General features: G+C 38.1%; 1 protein-coding gene across 3 annotated transcripts in view; it reads right to left on the bottom strand.

The window, feature by feature from the left end:
• Window positions 1-1,899: 1,899 nt before the first annotated feature.
• LOC139150321 (WD repeat-containing protein 27-like) overlaps window positions 1,900-9,801 on the bottom strand; it is a 59,008-nt gene continuing 51,106 nt past the window's right edge. For all 3 annotated transcript variants that reach the window (XM_070722620.1, XM_070722621.1, XM_070722622.1), the window contains exon 23: window positions 1,900-2,876. The gene's annotated coding sequence lies outside the window, so the exon portion shown is untranslated. The remainder of the gene's footprint in view (window positions 2,877-9,801) is intronic.

Raw genomic sequence — 9,801 nt, 5'->3', positions numbered from 1 at the left:
CTATTAGGTAGGGGCAACCTTCGATCTGGCGGATTTCCATGGGTCACGGCTCCTGAAATAGCAATGAAACCCTTTAATTTACGGTGTGCATATTCTCTTCCCGAGACTCTGACTTGAAACATTTGTGGAATTCTGTAATTCGACGCGTATTGGCGCTATTCACAAGGTAACAGTCATAAATCCCCCACAGCTCCCGCACTTGGGAACCATCAACCTTGAGCTTGAACTTCAGTCTGTCATTGTGTCCCTTCAACCCGAGGTCTTCCCTGACTCTCTAAGGAATGCAAGTTCAAATGCAGGACATATGTCTTCTGTGAATGAAGGCTCTTTAATTTCTCAATGTCTGGAGTAAATTGCCATTGAGTATTATTCCTGAGCTCTGGCAGTTTGACATTCCTGTGACAATAGCACTGTTCATTCTTCAATATATTGAGTGTATATTCATGAGCTGTATTGGACATCTTATCAATACTTGTCTGTTTCGGGAAATAATCGTCATCACAAACTTGTTTTCTGTTTTCGATCCATATCAGGAAAATTCCTTAACTTATTAATGTATGCATACACTTTGAATACCATGTAGAGTTCACAACTAATTGAATCTACATGGCAATGTTTTCAAACCAATTGGGTTGTAAATGTTATCTTCCGAGATATTCAACCTATTTGTCAAGAAATTGAAATCCATTCATTTCCTATTTTGCACAATAGGTTTAACCCCGAATATGACTGGACCACTGTACACGCATATAACCACATGCACAAACGCCAACAGAAATAGGTGTATTCATATTGTATGTGGGTTTGTTTGTACCACCATCATGAGATTTCCTGGGCGAACTGAGTCTGCTAAAAACCGTGTATCCTTTAGAACAATTGATGAAGGCATTCCCTTGCAGCCTTGACAAATTTAGTACTGTTGCTGTGTAAGGTTGATTAAGTTTTTGGCATCGACCATTGAATTTTGACAAAACAAACTTCAGAAAGATAATTTATGAATGCTTATCAAATATAAGAATCAAGTGTTTATAGGCGGCTTCATGTTGGTTTCTTCAACAGATTGTCTACTACCATTGTTAATTATAAAAAGGCACTTCAGAGCTGGGAGCCTGGGAAGTGGAGTTACTTATACATGTCACTATTTGAAAAGGCACTGAACCCCTTGGGAAGGTAGGGGACCTTTACCTGTTTTCAATAATTCAAATTGTTCTAAAGTACAATACCTTGACCTGGCTGATTTGGTAGATAAATTTTAATTGAGAATGAAGATGGTCACACTTCCTCACTTTCATTTGCATACAATGATATGCTGACTTGCCACTTTTGAATTGAACCGTCATTTAATGATGTGAGAGCCCCATGGGTCATTCCACTGAGCTCTCAAGATGTCTCTTAATTCTTGTACATTTCAACAGGTCTTCCTTTGACAGACTCTCCTGTGAGTTGTGAGAACACTTAGCTTTTGGAGAGTGCTTTGGTGTATTTACTCTTCGAAATCTAAGGACATGTGCAAGACCTGATGCATCCCATGTACTGTAGCAACTTTCTCAGCCAGAGCCCTGGAAGGAACAGTGGCAGTTCATTGTTTGAAAAGTCAAATCATCAATCCTGAATTCACTGTGATACACTTAATGCTTCCATTGGATCAGATCGCACGACCCTTGGTGGCAACTAACCCAGATTATGCTAATAATAGGGAAGGTTGTCAAACATCTTATCCTGGAATGGTAAATTGACCAGGAAGCATGAGGCAAAGCACGCTGACTAAATTCAGCATGGAATGCTCTGTTTGTACAAAAAAGCTTCCAGGTACGAATTTGGAACATTGTACTGGCTAAGGAAAAAGACAGGAAAACCGCAAATCTAAATGATGACAAAATATGAACTTCACAAAAAATGTCTTGAAAACAATATTCTAGTTTATTTTTATTTGGTGATCAAATGTCAAATCACATTTAATGTGCTCTCTTAAGCTACAGTTTACAAAAATATATACATACAAAAGACAAGGCATATGGAATGTTTCAAAATGTACAGTTTCTCTATTAAAACACCGTTGTATGATCATTACTATATACAATTTGCCCTTGCTATGCAGATGGCACAGTAAACACAACCCTTTACATAATTGAAAAGATTATTCAACTTTCAAAAGTAAACATTAAGGAAACAGACAAGAGCAGATTTCTTTATTTTGAAATGCAATTCTGTGTAGTATTTCTCTTGAATGTACCAAGTCCTGACGATGAATTCTCTTCAATAGCCTCAACAGTGATAGCTTTCATCATGTCCATGTGGTTCATTTGACTCTTCTGTTAATTACACCATGTTTTGACAGCAAATATACTTTTTTGATCAGCAGAGGGAAGAACTAGCAGAATTCAAAGTCAAGACAGAAGAGTGTTCTCAGTGTTTCTATAGTCACCATTTCACACATTTCCACAATGTATACCCTGTGCACACTAAAAATATCCTGTCCACAAACATTTCATTCCAGGAGGTCCACTGATGTTGAAGGCTGTTGTACACACGCCTTTGCAGCACTGTCCTGCCTGTGAACTGTTGGATGCTATTACTGTTCACTTCATCTTGTGGTACTGCAGTGGAGAGATCACACAGGGGTGGACTGGAAAAACAGCCAACGCCGACTTAGGATTTGCGTTTGTTGATACGGATAACGGTTAAAATAGAGATAACGCATTTTAGGTGTGGTCAACATGGGTGTGTGTATTTCTCACATCCAATGCTCAGTAACCAATGTCTCTAACACAATCACTTCATAGAGGTTAGCAACAGATTCAGGGAGAGGTAGGCACTTGTTGCTATCATCTGTCACTGTAAAGTCTTATCTTCCCATCAAGGGATGCCGTCACCAACTGCAATAGAACAGAATATTCCAACAAAAGCTGTATTTAGTATTGGCACTTCACCATGACCTCAAGGAGCAATCCACATGATTTGCACTACTAGACATGACAGAGCTACCTCCGCTTTCAATGTTGGCTTTAAACTACTTGAGGCGGACTAAATCAGGTAAATGCAAATTTACGATTAACTGCCGGAAGTTCAAATGTAAACATACATCATGAAGAAAACAACCCCCCATGTCATCAAATACGTGCCAAATCCTAAGAATTTCATGTGAAAAATTCCAAACTCTTAAAAAAGTTTGAATATATCATTGATTTCAAAGTCAGATGTCATTTAGAAGTATTTACAATGTGCCCTCAGAGAGCGTGTGAGGAATATACATGAGTTCAAAAGGTCATGAAAGAAGTGTGGCCTCCCCGAAATAAACAACTTTAATCACGATTTGTCTCTTGTGCAGGCCTTTCGTTTTCTTTCATTGACCATTTACTGAATATTTTGTTTGTTTTATATATGTCTACACTATAAATACATGACAACTTAAGTTTACATGTAAATGGGTATTCAAATGACAAATCTTTGTGACCTGTGACCTCATTGATGAAAAAAGATGTGTTTTGAAAAGTGTACAAACAATCTCTGTTCTTTATTGGTGTACCAAGACATAATTCAGTTGATGAATTTGCCAGAAGGACAAAACCTTTCTAAGAGTTCTACTGCAGCGTAGTGCAAAAGTCTCTTTTAATATTTTCAAATTCTAAATTCCCCTTGACTTTTGTCTAATCAGTTTTAACAGATTATGAAATACGTGAATGAAGGTTTTAGTGTTAGACTGTGAATGTTTTTGGACGGAAATTGCTGACTCAGGTTTAAAATTCAGGGTCCTGTGAGTATGCACTTATTCCGTACCCGCAAAGGTTCACTGAACCAGGTAAGGGTTAGGGGGGGGGGAGACTATTTATTTACATACCTGTCAAAGTTTCAGCCTTTGAACAGTTATCGGAAAAGACTTAAGTGTTTACAAGATTGAAATTATGATTGCGAATACTTGGTTGATGTGAAATGCCATTCCATGCAATTCTCTGTAATGTAGGCAAATAAACCTCCCTTAACGGCTATCACCTTTTCGGTCATGATAGCATTCAGCACATTTTACAACTTTACAGGCCTCAGTTTGCATGTTATGTCTTTCATGTTTCAAACAACGTTCAAAGTTTCACTTTATTGTCACCTCTGCATTCCACAAAACGTATCCAACGGTGAGATGTTGTGGTGATGACTATTTTGTGTAAAAAAACTATCAATTTGTAACCAGAGAGGAAATGTTGGACAAAACAAGCTTAAAAAATAAATTGAAGTGTTTTCAACCGTGCAGTGGTTGGGGTGGCTTTATACTAAGTGACCTTGCCGTGACCTCCTTGAGAGAGAGGATTTATTAATGGCCAGTAATCTATGATTTTGTTGATTCCAGCTCATACCGAAGTTGTTTTGGAAAAAAAAGGCTGGTTTGCCACTGTTTTACTCCAGACCAAAGCCTTTGGTACTAATCTGCTCTCCAGAATAATTTATTAGGCGTCCCAGCTCATAACTTTTATCGGACAGTCCTGATGGGACGGGTGGGGTCAAAAAACACCATGTCATATAATGACACAGGTTGAATAGTGTGTGCACCATTACAGAGAAGATACAAAATTTTGTTTCCACCGATGATTTTGCAGTTGCACTTGAACATGACCAGAGCAGGCTGAGTGAACATGAAGTCTCCGTGCCTTTCAGATGTTCACCATTGGCAGGATACAAACACCAATGTGGTAGATGTATCCATGACAGGTGTCCTTCATTGGAATTCCTGATCATTGTCCCTTGCAGATAAAACAGGCATACAATCTGCATCCTGGTATATCCACATAACAGAACCACATTTCTGTCACTTAGTAAACATCTACTAACAGCACAGTTCCACATATTTTCCAGCCGAATGATTAACACGCAAGTAAATTTCACCTCTCTCTTTGTCACATTCATTTTGTCATCAGTAACATTCCACGGCAAGAACTGAATGTAACAACTGGTTTAATTTCCCCGATCAAAACTTCACAAGATAGCATGAATCTGTGAAACACACAGCTGCATAGAATGAATGTAAAGTGCAAAGGCAAAATCGCCAGTCTTTGTGGTCTTGCAATGGTCCACAAAGCAGTTTATATGTTTCCTGAATGGCGTCTTAACTGTAAACTATATCTGGAAGAGTTCTTAAGTGGCTGACTTTAAGCTTAGGTGTGGCTTTATGGCTGGAATTCACATCACTGTGAAGCAGAAACCACAAACAAGAATCCAGCCATTACTGTCTGATATGCCTTTCAAAAATAGTTTTTATAATGTCAGTTCTCAACAACAAGTATTTCATCCAATAATATAGTCTTGCAGCAGTTCACAGTGACACTACACATACAAAACATGGCGTAACTCATGGAATTTATAGTCAGCAGTGAGATACAAGCCATAACTCAGCATTTAGATATAGGGAACCACTTTCTTTTCAACAGCAGAGTTCTTCCAAGATAGAGACCAGCCATACAAGGACACTGACAGTTTTCAAGTTTAACTTTCCAGTAACTGTTGGACTGAGTTTTTTGTCTTGCATGGATTTTTGATATTTCCTTGTTCATAATTATATGCAAATGTTAGTGCACACATTCTGAGCTGAAACTTGAAACAATTTTTCCTCCTAAAACCTGTTCAAAAACCAACTGTTTCAACTGTTACAACTGATCAGGGAAGATGCTTTGATGTTTGGGCACAGTGGTTGAGGGCCTGTGGTTCAGATAAGTCTCTAGTACGTTAAGAAATACAAGGTATTTCTATGCGGTATGTTGTGATCACAAAAGGTAAAAGTCTAATTACACATATTGACCTCTGTCAACAGCTGATGTATTGATAAAACCACCAAGGGGCCTGCTGGAATGTAACTCATTACGTACGCTATAAACACAAAGAGAAATTTACTGGTCTTTTATCAATTAACAGAAGCACTAAATCACAGATCTGTTTTGGCTCAACCTGACTGGGGGAGGTAGTGGGTGAAAATTTAGATTGTGGTTGCTCGTTGTTATAATGGTTATGATCTTTTGACAGGCACTGGAATGAGATTCACACAAAACTGTTCATTATTACTCAAGTACGTACATATATTGGTTACTTAAATGTAACATACCGTCAAGTGGTCCACATACCAAAGATACATGCACCCATAATGCATTGCAAACAGTAGGAACCATGTCAACTGTACTGGTGAATAAACTTGTATGTGTAAATCTAGTTCATTGGTTCATATTTTCTGGTTTCACATAAGATGTGTGGTATCTGCTATTCTAGTTGATGTCATATAATATGACATTGTGTGAGGACATGTGAGGTCAGGTCAGGTCAGATTAGGTTTTGAAGTGGTGGTGTAATGTTGCATGATATATATGTCATATTGAGGTGGAATATCAATTACAGCTAGAGATAAATTTGATGCATTTGGATGTGTGTAGAGTCAATGCCAAGTTCAAGAAAGTGATATGGTATGTTGCGGTGCAGCATGATGTTAGATGGCACACTGCGTGGTTGAAGGTGAGGTGATGTGGAATGTTGTGGTGTGTTATCATCAAAGGAGGTGCAATTTCATGAAGCATTATAACATCGAATACAATGAGTTTCTGTAATGGTGTGCAATGCAGTATGCAAGCATCATAGGAAGAGTGTTATCACTGTGATGTAATGTGTTGTGCTGTGATGCAATTAAGCAATAAAGCACACCCAGCGATGGTATACCACGAGATTTTGACCATTTCTCGACATATATGCACGAGCGATAGCGAGTGCATATATGAAGTGAACTGGTCAAAACCAAGTGGTATACCGTCGCTGGGTGTAATTTATTGCTATTATATCATAACAGTATATTGGAATTCTGACATAAAACGCCAAAAAAGGACTTTTACTCTTGCCGAGAGCTCGAGTGTGTGCCAGCTGTGGTATATACCATGGTTCTTTTTGTGTCTCGACCAATAAAATCGCTGTATTTGTACCATCAATACACTGGTATGATATAATATATGACATGACAAAGAGCACACAGAGAAAATATTACAATGTGAACTTGACATCATGCAATGGCATCTTCACTCTTATACAATGCAATACGGTGAAATGGATCATTACATGTAGAACATGTGATACCGACTAGGTTGTACAAAGACGCTATGCCATGAGAGATGTGTCATTTGATGTCATGCAATATTAGTTCATGTCATGTTTAATGGTGGCTATCAAATTTCATGAAAGACTTTGACAGTATGAGAATATCAGACTATTTATATATTTCTGAATATGATATGTTAGTACACAAATTGGTGGATTTTTGTGAATTAATGACACACGGTATCTGTATTGACACTGGATGACTCTACAGACAACAAAGTGACAGGGAGATGTTGAAATCCAGTGTTCAAATTTGATGTGATTAGTAATATGTTAACATAGAAATTACATCCTAAGCTGTGTGTTTAATGCATTATAAGTGCAGTAATATGCTAACGACACACACACATACAATTGGAGGAAAAAATCATTTATCTTTATACATGTACGTGCACCCGATACCATGTCTTTGGCTCAGTATGGTAAATAAACCTCAATCATAGCTTTTCAAACCATAACTGTTATCTTTGGTCTAAAAAATTCTCACACAAAAAATAGCAATATCATTTCACAGTACAAAAATATGGCCCTGTGACTGATTTTTACCACCCGGGGAGAAGACCCAGAGCCCCCTAGACTTTATACACTCTTCATCACTGTGCACTATATCATCATAGATTTCTCACTTGTACTTAAAACAATCTCTGAGTATTGTTTGCCTGAGGGATTCCCCTTGGTGATCAAATCACCACTAAAGCAAGTAAAACTCTGGGTCAGTCTCAAAACAAAATATCTGTCATCAGAGCTGACTGTTTGGCTTGCTGTTCAAAACACTCCAAGCGTGCCGGAGCAAAATGTCAGCCATCCCGCGGTGCGTCCAGGGATTGAAATCCCATGGCTATTTTTGGCCAGCAGTCCGTCTATAAATAAGCTATTATCTCCAAGTATGAGAGACACTTTTGATGCTGTAATTTAAAAACACTAGAAAATGAGATTAAATATTTCAGTGGTTATTTAGAGATCGGCGTGATGTGAGCCTTCAGTTGAGACCTGGGCAACAAGATGGACAAGTGCAGGATTGGTGTAGAGTTACACTGTTTATCACAATGAGGTAAGTTTAAACTTGTACAGTGGATCGTTTGCTCTTTGGAGTTACATTTGTTGGCAGAACTTGAGACTGGCTGTTGAGATGGTTTTTAGCTGATAATAGTGTTTGATAGAAATGTTCTTCTGAGCAGTGACGTTGCGTATATGTATGTATTCAAATTTGGCATTTTCTAAGTGCAGTACTTGTCTATTATCCTTTAAATGGGAAAACGTCTGCAACTTTTCACAATATTTCATCATTTTTGTTCTACGGAACCTAATCATTATTCACCTAGACTGCTGCTCAAGGTATTTTGAAGTACAATGCATTAGCCTGGCCAACGCGACGCATTGTCTACAATATGCAATGTTGTTTTTGAGAAACGAATTGTAGTCTGGATTCAACTTCAGTTGGCGGAAAGAACATTGGATATTATATACATATCCCCAGGTTGTGTTAACAAGTTGAAAAGCAAACGGTTCAAAATGCTTTGTTTGCAAAAAGAAATATAATAAAACTATATTTTACAAACATAGCAAATATATTAGAAAATCTAACATTTACTGCTAAATGCATATTTAGGTTTGGTTAACTGACCATGGTGAGCTCGTCAAGATTCAAGATGAGCAACCTGCAACCTTACAGAACACAAAGTTATCATCTGAATGTTGTTTTCAATCCCACTACACATAGATTGGTACAGGCCTGCAGCATTTGATTCTGTCACTGGCCCAGAACACAGGAAACTGGCAAGGGATCAGAAGAGGTTAACCGCTGATATTAATTAAACGACTAGTTTGTCTGTAAAATCACAAATGCAGTAAGGAAACGAAACTCTAATAACAGCTGTATTTTTCTAGCAATATGGAAAAACCCCTTTAATTGAGGATCTCATAGAATATGGACAGCAGAACTGTCGGATATGGAATTTGCATAATTCAATGTTTGATTATGTATGCTCATGTGAACACACGGAATAAATTCTTGTTTCAGAGTATCTGCATTCATAACATTTGGCCATACTATCGTCTTTATGTCTTGGTTCACATGCTTTTAAATTGTCAACTATGTTTACTACATCACACTATCGCCGTGACAGTCTGCAATCTTGCTTTTCAAGTAGGCTACGTGAAAAAACTTGGCCAACGTGCTCCTTTCCTAGTCCCGGGCTCTTGTTTCAGACTGTTTGCCAAGTGCAACAAATGAGAAGAACTTGTCAAGTGGTGTGTGCAACTATGCAATTGTATAGTACTTTTCACAGACAGAGGCAAAACAAATCCACTATATGGAACCTACAAAAATCAAAATTTCATATGTTTGTTTGTGTGTATATGTGTATGTGGGGGAGACTGATGAACAACTCATGACTTTTGCTGGTTCCTATCATACAGAGGGTTCATGCAATACCAAACTGCTACAAAGAGTCAAGAGGTGAAAATTAAAGAAAATTGCTGAAGTCTCTTATAGCGAAATTACAGTGTGCTGGATGAAATTGCAGACAGTGTGTTGATTTTTCCCGGAGGCAAAGCTAACGCCAGCCTATATATTGTGCATAAGTTTACACCGAGTTTGACAAGGTAAGCCATGTGAGGTCAGCTTCTCTTCAGTCGGAATAAGTGAAACAGTAGTGTAGCATGATTTGTGTCTGCTCTGCTGTATAT

This window comes from Ptychodera flava, chromosome 14 (genome assembly GCF_041260155.1).
Source record: "Ptychodera flava strain L36383 chromosome 14, AS_Pfla_20210202, whole genome shotgun sequence".
In the NCBI taxonomy this organism is placed as follows: Eukaryota; Metazoa; Hemichordata; class Enteropneusta; family Ptychoderidae; genus Ptychodera; species Ptychodera flava.
This window is presented reverse-complemented; position numbering and strand designations above follow the sequence as displayed.